The sequence below is a fragment of the Schistosoma haematobium genome, chromosome ZW (genome assembly GCF_000699445.3).
Source record: "Schistosoma haematobium chromosome ZW, whole genome shotgun sequence".
Lineage (NCBI taxonomy): Eukaryota > Metazoa > Platyhelminthes > Trematoda > Strigeidida > Schistosomatidae > Schistosoma > Schistosoma haematobium.
Genome location: NC_067195.1, coordinates 7710389 through 7727397, shown reverse-complemented (window position 1 = coordinate 7727397; position 17009 = coordinate 7710389). Strand labels below are relative to the sequence as shown.

Here is a 17009-nt window from a genome sequence, read left to right as displayed (position 1 = left end):
ACGACTAGAAACTAACATGAAGCCCAACACCATAGTTTCCTACCGACTACATCCAACTATCTATTATCTAAACTTGGTTCTCCATATTTCGAGTCACATAGACTAGTGGGCACTTTGCAACTTGATCGATAAAATTAGATAGACAGTTAAGGACTACAAGGGGATCATTTAGTTGTAAATATTTACGTATATATTTGCAGCCGTGCAGTTTTAATAAACGAACTCGTTGTGAAACTCTCCTAGACAAACCATTGTTATGTTATTCATTATATAAGGGGTTATTGGAGATAAATTTCATTAAAATGCTTAAATTAGTTGAAAGACATTGAAAACATTTGACGCATCATTGAATAGTACTGCTTTGATTTCAGTTCAAGAATTCTCAGGACCTCGCCGTATGGTGTTAACTCAGAAATTTAAAAGTGTCGTGTTTTCCTTGAGAACAGATATGCGCCACATAAACCATTCGGTTTTTGTGAGGGCTGTGATACTTCCCGGGTGCCCAAACCGAAGCAAGTGGTTTTCTTAGGGAGCTACTCCCCAAGCCTTTGACCTACTAGTCTAATCCACAAGGTAGGGCAGCAATGTTAGGAGATATAGTACTATGGTAGCCAGCGACTAACAATAGGTTCACAGGCCATTTGTTCCCTCAGCATCCTGGAGCACATGTACACCGTTGGTTTGGAATCAAGTTATTCCAATTCCCCTAGATGGATCCTCCATTTCCACCAACCCAGTTAAAGCTCAGGGCATTCGCTTCTCGCCCTCTCGATTTCGTAAACAACACTCCTTCCACGAGAAGGCCGTGAGTAGGACTTCCCTGGCAGTGGTTGTATGAACGTGGCCACTTGAGAGCATTTGGGGGCAATATGTAAGTGTGTAAATTTTCCCATTGCTTGTATTAAGTACTGCGATTGATCAATCTCTATTGACATATATGTATACTGAGTCAATTGCCTTGATATTGTTTCTTAATTGTAAGGTTTAAGTTTATTTGCATTGTGGCTAAAAATGGTATCGGGGATGTGCAGATCGTCTTGTGTGAGACCCATAAGCTGTATGTACATAAATCCCAGTGTTGACATACAGATTGATACTCGATGCGTAAAGATGAGTTTTTCATGATGCTGTATTATATGAGCTTGGTGGTTTAATTACGAAGATTCCGTTGTTGTTCTAGGCAACCTAACTACCGCCCGGCCACATAAAATAGGGATCCATTTGGACTGTAAATCTTCGTCTTGATCACAGTTATTTGTTTCTGTCCTAGTTAGGTTGTTATTGTGATTTAGTATTTTCAACTAATTTAGTAAATTATAGAGAGTTGATGATATGCTTAGAAGACAATTGATTTAATAACTAACAAACAATTCAATTTATGATAATTTTGATTATCTGGTTGATATTAAGGATTGAATTTTGGATAGTTTTTGTTAGTGTATGTTGGTCCGTTGCGGGTTGTTTCGAAATGATCATTTTGTTGGACAGATGGAATGTATTAGAATTCTCTACTCTCATTTCATCCTATTTTTAGTTTGTTAATTAAATGTTGCTGTATCTCAGTGTTGATGTTTACATAAGAACTAGGACTCAGCACCTCAAACACCTAACAATTTATCTGCTGAACCACTAGCTTGTGCAATGAGTATGACTTAATGTAATTTGTAGTAGTTTGAAAGTTCAAACAAGTTGAATGAATTAAATAGCTGCTCAGTGCGCTGGGCGACTGAAGCAAAATATTGGGTTCGAGTTCCAATATATATATATATATATATATATATATATATAATGAAACGTGAATTCTGGATTCCACTGTTAGGCATATATGTTTTATGTTTAAAAAATTATGAGGTTTTTATAGTGTAATTGAATTTAAGTGATTTATTTATATTTATGGATATGTTAAGGTTATTTATGCTTATAAGTTTACGAATCTAAAAATAGTTTTAGGTTTATTACAGAGCTAAATAACCCATAACGGTTCATATATTTAGTTATTGTTAGTTGGTGATTCTAGAATATCATTCACTATCAGTATACAAATATATGACTCAACTGTGTGGGGCGGTTACCCATCAACAACACTGGAAAATGGTTGTACAATATTGCGGAGTACACTCTCTCCAATTACTCTCACATGGCCACCTGTGTACAGCCAATACCAGAGAAGTCTTACTATCTCCTCTAGACGTCGGTGTTGTCTACGAAATTGAGAGGAAGAAAAGCGAATGTCCGGAACTTTAACGAGGTTGGTAGAAATGGAGGATTCATCTAGGAGAGTTAGAAAACCCTAATTCCATATCAGTGGTGCACATGGGCTCCGCGAACCTAAAGGAATAAAAGGCGTATGAACCTATTGTTGGCCACCGGCTACCATAGTTGACATTGCTGCCCTACCTTGTGGATTAGACTAGTAGGTCAAAGGCTTGGGGAGTAGCTCCCCAAGGAAACCACATAGATATGTGCCACATAAATCATCCGATTTGTGCGAGGGCTGGGATACTTCCCAGGTGCCCAGACCGAAGCAGGTGGTTTTCTTAGGGGGCCACACCCTGAACCTTCGACCTGAAGGTCTAATCTACAAGGCAGTGGAGCAACGTAAGGAGATGCTGTCCCATGGTAGCCGGTGACCAACGACTGGTTCATACGCCACTTGTTCCTTCAGGATACTGGAGCCCATGTACACCATTGGTTTGGAATCAGGGTAGTTCAACTTTCCTAGGTGGACTCTCCGTGTCCATAATCCCGGTTAAAGCTCCAGAGATTCGCTTTTCATCCTCTCAACTTCGTAAAGAATACTCCTACCACGCGAAGGCAGTGAGTAGGACTTCCCTGGGAGTGGTTGTATCCACTTGGCCATGTGAGAGCATTTGGAGAGGGAGAGCTGACTTTCTCGACTCTCGGCCGTACCAAGGCATTTGTGTGAGAATCATCCTTAACCTATTCTCGAACTTTTATAGGTACACCTTTAGCTTACTGACTCTATCATTTCACTCCATTGGTCAACTTTAAATTCGAATTTATAAGTTTAATATAATATAAGTTTAATATAGTTGACAAAATCTCTTTTTAACTTGAACTGATCCATATTTATCAATAGATCAGCTTTATTGTGATTTATTTGTTTTCAATTGTTTTCTACAATCTGAAATGAAAACAATTAGTGATTATAATAGACAATGTCTAAGATATTTACGTCTTCATCATACCATATGACGATATTTTATGTGTTCATTTAACCTGTAAAACAAAACAACAACAAAAATCGATCAATATAAATTCAGTCCACTGTTAGCTTATTGGAGCACACAAATGATTTTTTGATTATAAACTTAATATTAAGAGTATGCTTTCATCTGTAATGCAGTTGGTGTAATAATGATTAGGTTATATTAAGAGTTCTGTGCAATATAGGTAACATATATCTTTCATACACATAGTTCCCTTTATCATTTTGAAAAGAGCAAGAACAAACATTCTAGCAGAATAGCATGCATTCATTTTTATTTCGTTGGTTCTCGTCAGCTGCTTACAACCTGTGATATTTAAAATCATAATTACATAATGGGTTTAAATTACTTACATGAAAGAGTTTGATCGGATGTTATATTGAAGACATATTCGTATAGTATTGCAAGGGTGTAAATAAATTTAATAGACTGAATATTGTAAATATACACCTTATTTAAAAGAACATTGTGACAATAGTTCAAACGGTTAGAAACAAGTAAACATTGTTAGGAATAAAATGAGTAGAGTTCAGTTGATAAAATAAGATTATTAATTTGGAAGATAGTTGGAATAAAATTCAGTGATGTGATAAGTGCAAGAAAAAGTTTTTAAAAAAAAGAAAAAAGAATGTATTAAGATACAGCGAAGGAAAATTAGTCACCAAGGCAAGGAAAGATTAATAACCATCTCCTTTCGAACACATAAATCAGGTTTTTGGCGTCTGGTAGCAACTGGCCGAACAGAAAGGAGGGCATATCTTAGATTTTTTGAACATGTTCCAAAAAGCCTCAGAACAAGAGAAGGAAAGACTCTAAATAGTACAATCACCAAACATCTCCTTGATACAGGACATCAGATCGATACCCTACAATCATTCAAGGTGATTAGTAAGCAGTCAAACTCCAGTCTTCTGAAGTTTAGTGAAGCAGTAGTAAGGTCAGGAAAATAAAGAATTTTTTAAGTGTTATGCCCTTGGTTTAGGTTTTTGTTAACGTTTCATTAAAATCTACATCTATTATCGATGTTTATATATGTATGTTATATCCCAATAAGTAGAAAAATTGTATTCCGGACAATGTTTCGTGACTTAATGTAAGCCACTGCTTTAGAGTGTAATGTTTCTTTTGTATTATTTAAACTTGTTTTAATTCAGTTATCTAATTACTCTGAAGAAATGGCTTACATTAAGTTATGAAACGTCAGAAATCCGATTTTTCTACTCATTGAGATATAATAAAAGAAATATATTGATTAATAACTTTCTCAAATTATTTGAAACTATCAAGTTCAACCTTGGCATCGGTACCTCCAAAAGTTACATCTGTGTTATTTGAAATAAAATATTGATATAATCGTTGATCGTGCATTTTTAACACATATGCACACTAACTCACTTTATCAAATAAATCATCCGTTGATTTATTGTTCTTACTAAACAACCTACGCTTGATATCAGCGTTGTTTACCTAGTAAATACCTCACACGTAAACAATGGTTTGGAATAATCCTATGATAAAATATTCACAGCTAAAAAATGTTTTTGACGTCCCTAAATCAATAATTGCTTATTGATACACAATTAGGCAACTCACTTTCTATCAATATTTAACATAAAATTAAGACAAGTATTTTTTTCAATATTCATCTAAACTACAGTAACCATCGATTGTCCGTCACGATTGAAATTTCTAAGATAAATAAAGTAATGAACACCTTTAACCACTATTTTTGTTCTCAAACTAGATTGCAGAACAATTTAGTCCTGAAATATTTTATAGTATGGATCACAAACTAAATTTAGTTAGACAACCATTGAAAAACACAAAACAATAGGCAGTTGATTCGTCCATGTATGAGGCTGTGCAATTGTGGACATACATAAATCTATCAGAGATTAAACCCAAGATATTGAAGTCTAGTGAGAAATATTTTTCAAACACTGGATTAACATTTCATGGTTTATATTTATAACTTTAATTAATTTACGTTATTCCTAATCGTGATAATCTTACTTACTTACTTACTTACTTACTTACTTACTTACTTACTTACTTACGCCTGTGACCCCCAATGGAGCATAGGCCACCGACCACCATTCTGAACTTACTTACTTATTTACGTCTTTTACTCCAGGTGGAGCATAGACCGTTGACCAGCATTCTCCAACCCAATCTGTCCTGGGCCTTTATTTCTAGTCCTATCCAATTTTTGTTCATTCTTCTCATATCTGTCTCTATTTCTCGGCGTAATTTGTCCTTTGGTCTTCCTTTTCTCCTTTGGCCTTGAGAATTTCAAGTGAGCACTTGCTTTGTGACGCAGTTGGGTGCTTTCCTCAATGTGTGTCCTATCCACTTCCAGCGCTTCTTTCTGATTTCTTCCCTCCCTAGAACCTGGTCATTTCTCTGCCACAGTACGTTGTTGCTGATAGTGTCTGGCCAACGGATCCGCCTGGGGCTCTCGATGAAGTGAAACGAGATGTGGTGTAACGGCCACGTTTCTAGTTATAGATTCGTTTCTCTATTCAAACATATAGACAAAGTCATCTTTATTGTATTTCAAAAGAAAATAAATGAATTAAGTCTTTTAAGTATTGAAGCTGTTCAATCTAATGTAAATACAAATAAGATTTGAATGTAGAATCATTTTTGTCTTTGATAAATTGTACCTTTTATCGTTCTTTGTTTGTGTAAGTACCATTCATTGAACCTGAAAATGTGCCCTGTTTATTGCTAATTCAGTGGTTCTAAGTCCTGGGCTCGATTTTCGGCAAGACAGGTGTACACCGATTAGCTATTCTACACTAGGATGAAATAGCTGTTCAGTAATATCTCAACTGAGAGAAATCTGTGGTGAATACCAGATACAAAATAAAATAATCTTCATAAAACTAGTCCATCTAAATTCTTCCTTTTCAAATTCAGTTCCATTGATCTGGTCAATTATTTTATTAAACAAGTCTATCAATGAGCATTTAAAATCTTGATACTCTGTGAGGGGTTTATCCATTATTCTATGAGATCATACCCAACTATCTACTTAAAGAAATGTTTTTTGATTAACAGAATTAATTTCTATCATATATTTGTTTACAATTTGTAGAAACTAGTACTATGATTCTATATTAAACTTAATTGGCTGAATCATGCTCATATGAAAACTGATTTTTCTAGTCAGTTTCAGAATATTTGGAAAGTGGAATATTTTCGAATGCAGAACGTTTGATAAAAAGTTGAGAGTCTAAGCCGGTATTTTATAGCCATAATGAATTCGTATACTAGTGTCGAAACTCATCAATTCTATCAGGTTAATTTAATGCCTCATCAATCATTAGCCATCCGATATATACTTCAGACTAATGTATAGACTGAAGAGAATAATGTATATTTTCCTGAAATAAGTTCTTTTATTCATATGCATTGCACTTTTATATTGATTGCTCTGTTAAGTGATCAGATGTGGATCGTTTTACACTTTACTTCAGTTTGTCACAAAACAAGCTGTCTATCTGTTACTTCTGACTGTTCATCATTTCATACAATAGTATACTATGATTTTGGCACTTAATCCCCTATTCCTAACCTCAGTTATTGAGTGCCAGGTTTGAACCTACCTACTTTGATCATCGTAGCCCATACGTTGAGTATGAGGTCTGATAATAGTGCCTAGCTGTTTGAACCGATATTGGTGGAGTTACGTTTTAACGTAAGTTGAAAACTTTAACCACTGCGCTGATTCTTTAAGGTGAGATAACTAGGTTACAGTACTTTTCAGTGCAAATTACGATACATTTGAAAATTACGACGTGCTGGAGTTACAAGGTTTCATAATGTCACTTTCATATGATATTTCTGTGCACGAAATCTAATATTTTCAATCTACATCATGAAAATACTATTTCTTAAAATCAATAATAATAAGGGTTTTATGCATCAACACCACTGACTAACAAATCCCAAACATGTTGGGATAGACGTCTTGGATTCTATTGTTAGTTCTAATTCTATCTATTACTCTTTAATTTCTCCTTTTTTTCTCTCAGAAATGTTTCATTTAATTCATTATACATCATAGGAACTTTTTCTGTTAAAATCATTTATGTTAATGATAATGTAAAGTATTTAATGTGTCTAAGATAAAGTTTGTACTTTTTTTCCAACCCATAATGATAAATAACCACTTTAAACATATACCTACTAGTAAATATTCGACGAACTTGACTTATATTTGAAAAAATAAAAATTGCTTCACCCTAAACTTATTTCCTATCTTGTTTTTATGTATCTATGGAGAGTAATAAATATAATAATAATAATATTGGTAACAATAAAAATAGTAGTTCCAAAACAGCTTGGCTTTTTATCCTACATCAAAGCAGGTGAATAGTCATAGGATGATGGATAAATTGTATTCATTTTCTTTTTAAATTTTTATGTTTGGGGAAATATCTTTAAATCCCGTATAGGATTCATAATGGATTAGTATCAACTGAAGAAAAATTGTGACTAATAATTGAGTATATATATATATATATGCTGCCATTCGTACAACTGAATTAAGGATCTTAAGATTCAATAGTAAGTGAAACATCAAACCTCAGAGTGAGAATCCAGTAGTTCACATTTTCACTATTATTTTTATATACATTTATTATCACTCATCACGGTAGCGTTGAGGTACATTTATTCTTTATTTTCCCCCCAATATTTCAATATTATTTCATATCTTTTATTCCTTTGTTGTGAAGTGCTTTTATAAGATTGACAGAAACCTGTACCGGTACTCATTCTTTGCAGTTGGAATCAGTCAGAAAGTTTATGTATGTGGGTATTTGTGTTAGTACTGGTGGTTATCTAGTTGATTTTGGTCAATGTATGTATAGTGAAAGCCAAAGTGACTATTCTCAATCCGACCTATCGGTTTTGCAATTGTAACGCTAGTTCAACTGTAAAAGATCGATGTTTGCGTAACCGAACCTCTCTGAGTTGAATATATTCGATGACTGTCTGTATCCGACCATCATTATCTCCAAAGGATTACTAACACAAAGTGGCAACTTCATGTTAGTAATACTAAGGTTTAACGATGTATGAGTCAGGAAACCGAGACTGATTCAATTAGGGTCACCATCTTGAAACCCTGATTACAATAGATTGGACATGTCACAAATGAAACTCGAGGAGGTCTTCACATTGTGCATTAATTCTGGGCCCTGGGATTATGTGGAAAAAGTTGAGAGGTAGTTGGTTTATGACACGATCCCATATTATGCAATAAAGCTGTATAGGGCTGGGGTTTGTCGGTCTGTCACTATCCCCCAGGTTAGGGTTTAAGGGTTAATGCAAAATCCAATAGTGATCTATTTTAGTTTTCTTTTAAAAATGCTTTATAAGTATGAGTGAAATTCACCTAAGTGAAAGAATTAATAATAACATTTATTATTAGTCACCCTAAAGCAAAAGCTTTTAGGTATCATTACCAAGGTTTGACTTGATAATTTCGAATAAATTGAGCATAAGGTAGATTGTTATAAACAAAAATAATATATTTGTAGATATCTCAATAAGTAGAAAAATTAGATTTTCTGACGTTTTGTGACTGATTGTAAGCTACTTCTTCAGAGAATAAATAACCAACTCAAAACTAATCCAAGTTTAAATAGGACAAAGGAACAACGCAAGAATATTATGTGCGATCAATAAAAAAACAGGTCTGAACAAATCAATGTCATGTCATTTCTGTCAAGGGGATTTATAAGCGACATGCATGTAGGCTTGTGTGTGAGTATGTGTGCAAGGTCAGAGATGAAAAAATGAGGCCTTTGCGGTGAGAAAGGATAGAGGTTAGTTTGTATGAACGATAATAGTATCAGACATGGTAGCTTGAATAGATAGTCCAAGTCGGATGTATAGTGATGCCCTCTTTTTTATTGAGAGTAGTAGGATTAAGCATTATATGGAAAGCTTCAGCTACTCTCCTTTCTTTGTAGTTGGAAAAACTTTTTTGTGATATTTGGATATCATGTAGATTACCACAAAAAATGCACATTACATATCACACTGAACGGAGTCCGTACTAACTTAATATGATGAATATTATCTTTAACGTTATTCTGAAATAAAATCAATGTTATACTGAACAAAATAGTACACTAAATTAAAGATGGATGTAATATTCAACAGAAAAAAAATCACGTTGAGTTAAAACTTAATCTCACGTTTTTATCCTGTCTTCATCAAACTTGTAACTTAATGAGATCCCTCCTCTCATTGAAGTGATTTCTCTTCAGTCATTCAGTCAGTCAGTAACAATGTAGAACTTCGTACTTACGTACATTATTTCAAGTTGCCATACCACATTAGCACACGTATACAATTGTCGATTCAAATCCCGTAGTGGTAGACGTAGTAAGATTATAAGCACTAATCGGAAACACCAGGGTTTGAAGATGTTATTAAAGGAGTATAATCCAGTGAAGTATATGTTGACCATTTCATGGTTTCTTCTTAAATGTTCTCTAGAACATGTAAAGAAAGTATTTTGAAACACCGAAAACTATAAGAAAAACAGAATTTATTTAGAAAATAGCAAAAATCATTGATATATATATAATGATTTTTAATAATTTATTTCGGGCACATTTGAATATAATTTTTTATCACCTCTCTGTTCAGTACGTGTAGTTCGTTTTTATCACTTTTAAAAGAGGTATCTGTTTCTTGATTCGCTGATATTTTAGTTCACATATATATGGCCGTTGTTCGTTTGTACCGGTCTTCTTCCCTTGTTAATCAATAGTTGACGTTTATCTGCAGATTACCTGCAACTGGGTGAATAGAAAAGAGAAAGATTTTTTCCTCACCATTGACTATAGTATTGGAAAAATATACAGATTGAATAATTAGAGTATATCATATTCACACATATGTATTCTCTACGTTCTAAAATATTCATCTATCTGTTTTTAAATGTAATAGGAGCCCCCGAGTGAGTAATATCGATATCAGACGTGCAGTTCCAGAAAGAGATAGAATATAGGTTGATGAATGAGTAGCCTGTCATTCACTTAAACAGCTTGGACATGCTTTGAGTGTACACAGTTGACGCCTACCTCTACTATGTTGGGTAGCATAGGCGTACACTGGAACAAAGTTGGGAGCGACTAAACTAAAACGTGAGGCTGAACCATGAAACTACTGATCATTGAACCAAATATTACTTTGGGTGCGTATCTCTATTTTTATGCGATAACTGTAATATATGATCGGCGACCTTAGGTAATATGACTCGATTTCAGTAGTACTGACCCAGGTGTGTTCGTTGATTATCTTCATTTAAATCTTGAGTTTTAACACAAGTTATCTCCTTAATTTGTCTCCCCACTAGTTTTTGGATAATATGCAGAAAGATATAATTGTCTCAATCTAGTGTACGACCTTAACGTGATAAGTTATTTAGTACAACCATGGAACATGTAACGCGTGAGTTCGATTTGTAACTGTACTGCCTTGAGAGTAGACTGAAGAAGCTATCCTACCAGTGACCTATGACCTAATTGGTTGGTAAATAGATCGAAAACAAATTAGCTGGAACTGAATATCTGATTTATTCCCGATCCAATTCACTCATAAAGTTACATGAATAAATATGTGATAAACGGAACCACAACGCATAAGGAATGAAGAAAATACAGTTATATATCCAAATTAAGACACTAAAGTAGAAAAATGGAATTCAAGGATAGCGTTTAAATTGTAGTTATTTTGGAGTAGGAGAGAATATGACTGTAATTTATATATTAAACGAAAATTTGTGTTTCTTGGGTTGTCGTAGACACAAAACTAAATGTTAGTTCTGTACAGCTTTCTAGTTGAGTGAAACAGTGTCCCCCCAAAAATAGCTTTCATTGTTTGTCGTCTCTTCTTTAGTTCTGTCTCCAGATCTTTGAAATACATTTATGTTCATATTTTTACTTCACTATTTATCTTTTTACATCCCTACATCCTACTGTATTCGTGTGATAAATTTGACTAATGCACATTTTTACCAAATCCTACATAGTCTGTGACTGACTAAGTAAAAATTTTAACAGTTGAATTCATGAGTCGATCTAAGCTAGACCACCGTCGAAAACCTGGATGCATTGGATGGCCTTTTCGTCCTAGAATCCCATTCTGATAAGTAAAAATTATTGTATTATTTCTATATGATAATTTAATATTCGTATAATTTGTTTTCTGTGTGTATTTTATCCTTTATTGATCTATACATATGAACGTTGGTAAAAAGGGCCCATACAAATCATTTAATTTGTGTGAACTAAGATACTGCTCGAGTGCCCGAACCGAAGCAAGTGGTTTCCTTAGGAGAGTCGCTACCTGACACTTTGACCTAGAGATCCAGTCTACATGGCAGTGGAGCAACATTAGGAGAGGCAGTCCCATGTTAGCCAGTGACCAATAGTCAGTCAGTCAGTCACTGACCAATAGTAGGTTCACATGTCTTTTGTTCCCTCAGGATCCTGGAGCCCATGTGTACCACTGGTTTGGTATCAAGGTTTTCCAACTCTCCTACGTGGATCCTCCATTTACTGACTGACTGATGTGGATCCCCCATACCTATCAACTCCGTTTAAACTTATTTGATCTGTTTCGTAAACAAAACCCCCGCCTAGAGGAGGCGGTGAGTAGGACTTTACTGGCATGAGTATTTCTCGAGGGAGAGCGGACTCTCCCTACCCTCTATCATATCAGGTCATTCATGACCCTTTTTATGAGTACATGTTCATGCTTTCCGATAGATGTGACTTAGTTGGTTACCATTGAAATTTCATGTACTGTTATATTTAATAATATCTGTATATATATACAATATAACAATGTATATACACTTAAAATGCAAAATATTTTTAGTAATGATACTGTCACACAATTTCAACTAATTTGTCATATTGAAAATGCCATCCAATACTGATATTCATTAAATCTAACAATGACTCTTTTTAAATCCAACCGTAAATACTATATATGGTTACAAATAACATAACTCTGTTGTGTTCTCGTAATCTAGTTATAGTTAGTTATGGATAGAAAAATAAAAGATCATCTATGATGTGTTTTTTTGCATTTCAATAAGAGACAAAATAGAAAGAGAGAAAGAGTGAGTGAGTGAGTGAGTGAGTGAGTGAGTGAGTACTGCATTACTTCATTGTTTTTTTCTCTTTAACTAATGAACTTCAAATTCCTTTCTATTCAATGATTAGTTTTTAGTTATTCAGTTGAATATATAGGTTCCTTTTAATTAATTGTCTTTAAAAAAAATATCTCGAATTTAATGTAAACTACTATTGAAAAAAAATACAAATATCTTCCACGATGAAAAATGCAAGCAATCATGTCTAAATCTTGTATGATTTACTCACGTTTGTTTATTCTATACATTAAAGACTAATTAATAGGAATATTTATGAATAAATTGATTATCTCCATGTGATGATAATAATTGTATTTGAAGTCTTAAACAGTTGTCAACATATTTTGTGTTTACTGGGGTACTTGTGCCATAATAGAGACTAGTATGGCACTCCAATAGATTGATTATTGATCTAATTGATAATATTAGTTCTGAGTGATATCTGTTTGTTCAATTTCTTAATTAAATTTATCACCATCACGCTTATTTACTTATACCTGTTAACCCTTCTGGAGGAGTATAGGCCACCCACTACCACTCTCCATCCAACCCTATCCTGAACAAACCTTTCCAATTTTTTCCAGTTGCTATACATTCTTTTTATGTCTGCTTTCAATTCTCGACGTAGTGTGTTCTTCGACCTTCCCATTTTCTGCTTCCCTTCAGGATTGCAAGTTAGGGCTAGCCTCGTGATACAGTTTGATGATTTCCGTAATGATTGTTCTATTCACGCTTACAAATACATTTTGTTTGATAAGTAACAAATTATGCAAAATTTTAGTCGATCATATCTTTCTGTTGTTTGACTGAAAAATGTTAACCAGGATTAATGTGTTTTTGGTGATAGTCTTCGGCTTCTCCTCAAATAGTAACAAACATATCATCTATACATCCGTAATATTACAATTGAGGTTGTTTCACGTGGACACCAGTGTAGACAAACATATTTTATAAAAATATGTCATTTCATAGTACAGCCAAAACTTGACATCAGTCCTTGAAGTCACTAACTTCTAATCTGAGCCATGTTGGTAGATGCAGACTACTTGGTTGGGGTCGATACGACTATCGTAACCAGTGGTTGAAAATTCTAGATGACATGACTCAGGAACGATCACAATGGTGTAGGTGTATACACTCTCTGTCTTCCCTTAAACCGTGAGATTAAAATTACTTTATACCCTTCTTTCTACGAGCTAGTTCTTTCTTCCTGTATTATATCCTTATATGCAATCTTTCTTTTATATATTACTATCATTGAAGTAACTGCTTCTATGAATTTGTTGTTCAACTTGTTGTGCTAATGAGGTGTGGCGACTTGAACCGATACATGTATGTGCCTGGTCCTAAGTTGTAGCTCACTGATTTCATACTGAGTCATTTCTAAATAATTACTGTTATACAATAGTTATAGGTAGAAATTTTGATTAAATACACATGAGAAAATTTCAATTAACAACTAAGTGGATAACGCGATGGCGTTTGTAGTGAACGGTACTGGTTTTAAGTCTCAGAGTGAACGTCAACTCTGAGACGCAGGTACATCCAGCTGACGAGTCCCATATACGACGAAACGCTTGTCCTGGATTCCACCCATAGTCACCACCATCTTTGCTTCTAATGCTTGTGATTGAAGACAATATCGAGGCAATCCACACAGGATGCGCATATGCCGATAAGAGACTTATCAATTGCAGTTCTAAACATCAATGGGAAGATTCAAACAACCACTACAAAAATGAACGGAATTTTATAGATTTGTAAACATTACTGGATTCCACATGTTGGAATTTTAAATAAATTAAGAAACTTTTAAAGTATTAGTCTCTTTCATCATACTCTAAACAACTTGTTCCTTTGAATTTTGCATGATAAGCCTATTATATTAAAAGTGTTTTATCTTTTATTTTCATGTGTAGAAGCCAACCAATTCAGTATTGAGATGGTAAATCTTTGTTGGCGTTGAATTAAGATTGTCATATCAGTTAGTCATAATCAACATCTAACTTGACATAAATATGCGCTGATTCAATTTTTTCTACTAGCATATAAGCTTACGTATATTGTTATGACCTATTCAGTGGTATTCAGTCAGCTCGGTATAATTAACCCAAGTTATAATAGGATATTAGCACGACGAGGTGAAATTTGTAAAATGATTAGCAAGGCAGTCGAAAAATGTAATATCAGTTATGACGAGAATGACTAAATATTGGGAGTATTGTTTGAAGAGACATATATATAAAGGAATACTGGGACCCGAGATCTAAATTGAGATGAAAGGTAAACTCAGTTGACCCAACCCGAGGTATGTCATCTAACATCTTTAACCACTGATCATGATTATCTCTCAGACCCCAACCAGGTAGTCTGTATCTACCAATATAGCTAAGAGCAAGTCGTTGACTTCGTAGATTGATGCCATTTTTTACTTTGGTCACTCATATATTTCTTCTAACTTACTTCTGCACCGGCTAAAATTGAATACCGAGGTAGGCGGTCGTTGACCATACGTTACACATGTCCTAACCACAACTGCGTCAACCGGTTCGCCATTTTTGCCTGATAGCTTATGGGTAACCTGAGCAGTGAATAATTTCTTAACGATGAGGGAGCAATACTTCGGAAATAAGTATGATCAAAAACATTCAGTCTCCTATATATATATATCACAAACTGACTGACGTAAAAACAGGTGAATCGTAGGATTTAGATCCTCTGACAGAATCATGTCATGGCTATTCCAAAACTCGCAGCTCCTTTATTCAATCTAAGGCGTAGTTATAACTGTACACTGTTCAGGAGCCTAAAACTGAAATAAAAACAAATCAGTACATTATAACTTCCAATGATCCTCCAAATGATATCAGTTACTTTTTGATTGAGATCACGAATCGATTAATCTTAGACCACCACTAAAAACCTGAAAGCAGTGGACGACCGTTTCATCCTAACCTGGGACTGATTAGCAGAGCACATCAATAATCCTGCGCATGATCTTCGAACCTAATCCTTCCAGGTTTTCAATGATTGTACAAAATTAATCGATCCATGATCTCAATCAAAACTCAACAATCTTCACAACCCTATACTGAGAGATATCGGTTGTATGTAAAATTCTCAGCATAGAAAGCTTGGTAAAACAAAAATTTAATGTACATTCATATATATATAAACAAAATATTTCGATGTTTTTCAACATTTTGATTATGTCGATATCACTATTTCATACTAAACTAAATGAACAATTAAAACCTACACATAGAATTTGATTTTTCAGATAAATTAAACAGTTTGTATTTGATATAATAATACTTATTATATAATTCATACATTTAAAATGAAGTTTCATTACTAATAAGATATAAAAACAGCATATTAATCACTATCAGTTCTTCAATTAAAATAATATAACGAACAAAACAATATTTTTGAAAAAGGAACAAATTGAAATGTTAATTAAAATTTATAATTTGTTTGAAAGATTTTTTTATTGGATTAATATCAGAAGGGGTTTTCGTGGATATTTTAGTGATTTTAATAGTTCAGATCATGAGTCAATTAGAGTTAGACCATCATGGAAGACCTGGAAGCACTGGATGACCGTTTTGTCTTATTTTGAGACTCCTCAGCAATTGAAGTTAGACATTAACACCGTCATATCCCGGTCGGCTTAGTGGTCTAGAGGTTAAGCGTTCCCGCGCGAGACCGATAGGTCCTAGGTTCGAATCTCGAGAGGCGGGATCGTGGGTGTCCACTACTGAGGAATCCTATACTAGGATGAAACGGCCGTCCACTGCTTCCAGGTTTTCCATAGTGATCTAGCTTCAACTGATTCATGATCTCAACCGTTGAAATTATTAAAAATGTATTAACTAATATTTGAAATTCTTAATTTTTAACATAAAATTAATGAAATAATATTTCTTATGAAAGAATTAATTGATAAGTAAAAATTGAGTAGTATATATTGATTAATATACTGTTCCTTTAATATATGGCTGTATAAATCATTATAAAACTTGTGATACTACTGTGTTTCGATTCAGATCGTTAAATATTGCAACACTATAATAAAGAGAGAAAGAGAGAACAATTAAATTAGACATAAACCGACATAAAATTAACCCGATATTATCGTAATTGTTAGCAACGATTGCAAACAGAAAATAAGATTCGAAAAGAAACTGAAGCATAAAAAATTGTGATGCAATGCCGAAACTTAAATTTTAGAGGAATATAAAAAAAATGAATAAGGTTATATAAGTTCAGCTGACTTCCAACCACTCCACCTAAATTCTACAATCAATGATTACAATTACCATTCGAACTTCAACTAGAAAGTTTGTACATTTCTACATGGTACGACAGTTAGTAGTAACTTTTTGGTTTGATATTATGTTTTGTTTTGACCCTAACTTATGGTCTTCTACAATCAGATAGACGAAGGTTATGGATAGCTAAGAAGAAATACAGGAAAGTTTTATTGCAATTAACATGAATAGAACTTACCAAATTATACATGATGATAAAAAGATATATAGGGAAATAGAATGTAAATTATCTCATTCATTGTTGTATGATGACGG

The 17009-nt window shown here is 34.0% G+C and overlaps 1 protein-coding gene across 1 annotated transcript in view; it reads left to right on the top strand.

Moving 5' to 3' along the window:
* Positions 1-17009, top strand: part of MS3_00002690 (uncharacterized protein) — a gene marked incomplete at its 3' end in the record, with an annotated part of 123710 nt that overhangs the window by 77059 nt on the left and 29642 nt on the right. The gene's annotated exons all lie outside the window — the stretch shown is intronic.